Below are 1,585 nucleotides of genomic sequence, written 5' to 3' on the forward strand. Positions count from 1 at the left end.
CTTTCTTCCGGTGCCCTTCCTCACCCCTCTCACCTTGACACTTGTACGGGTTCACTTTCTTCCCCCCTGCTTCTCCTCTCCTCCTCCACCTCTTCTTCTTCCCTTTCTTCCTCCACCTCCCCTTTATGCATCCTTTTCTTCCTCTCTTTATTCCTTCTCTTCAGTCATCCTCTTGTATCTTATGCTTCTCTTTTTCTCCTAATTACAGTAAGTTGTTAATTGGATGAGAGAGAGAGAGAGAGAGAGAGGGAAAGAGTCTTAGCCAGCCAGCCAGCCAGATAGATATATATAGATAGATATATACACAGATTGATAGATAGTTTGATTGACTGAGAGAGAGAGAGAGAGAGAATATGGAGATTATATAATGTTGTAAGTGTACGTGCGAGAGTGTGCACACGTTGGCTAAGTCACAGTTTTTATATGCCGTACTGTGTGACCGTGTGTGTGTGACCGTGTGTGTGTGTGTGTGTGTGTGTGTGTGTGTGTGTGTGTGTGTGTGGTCAGAACATAAATAACTGTCGCGACCACCAAAGCATACTACTACGCAAAAAGACATAAAAACCACGACCTTCTTTGTCATGCAGTATTTTTACCTCGTCATATAATCGTCCTTTGCTACACACACACACGTACACCCATTTGCAAACAGTGAACAGTAAGCACGTACACACACACATTATTTTGGTATACACAGCTACTCTCATCCATGCGGTATACACAAGCCCGGATTCACGACGAAGCTTGCAATCAGTTTCCAGTAGTAACTTACGCCATTTTTGTTTTTCATGAAGAGATAAAGACATCAGGAATCTATATCCGGTTTTCCTATCCTTCCTGCTGAATAAATCTTAGCTTAAAAATGGGAAAAGGAATATTATCGTTTAACAAAGATTCTTTTGTTTGTTTTTTAAGAAGGATTAAGAATGGAAATAGCAGATTCCTTTCATGTCTCTTGTTTTTCCAGCCAACGAAAGTTCGAGTTACAAGATGGAAGCCATAAGTCTGTGAATCAGGGCCCAGTGTTGGAATAGTCGCTGATTTGGTGATAATTGCCGCCTATGTCGTATTCTAGGAGAAAATTAAGCCTTAGCACAAAAAATAAAATAAAACTAAATATCTCTCGTGCAGTTTCTAGACATTATTGCGAAAATATCGTTTAATTATTTTCTTACTGGTTGTGGTAGTTTTGCTGTCAAAATTTTCCAACATTTGACCATGACCATTAAACTCTCTCATGATCAGGATAACTCTAGTATTATAACCCAGCTAACGTCAGACGATTATATTCAGTAGACAGTGAGGTATGAGAGCTTGCCAGAAATTTAGTCCATTCCTCGTAGACCGCCATATCTGTTCCTGTCCCGCCACGTCCACTCCGCTCGATTCATATTGCATCAGTTTTATTTATTTATTCATTTATTTTGTTATTTTTTTATTTTGTTATTTACTTATTTATTTTTCTTGTTATTTATTCATTTATTTATTTTATTTTATTTATCCAGTCAGGCTAATTTAGGCAGAACAACTATAAACTGTATTTATGTCTAAGGAAGTGTTGCTTGGAATCCACATAAGTCCGCGA

This window comes from Coenobita brevimanus, chromosome 94, assembly GCF_032717465.1.
Source record: "Coenobita brevimanus isolate Jiangsu-jjx chromosome 94, ASM3271746v2, whole genome shotgun sequence".
Lineage (NCBI taxonomy): Eukaryota > Metazoa > Arthropoda > Malacostraca > Decapoda > Coenobitidae > Coenobita > Coenobita brevimanus.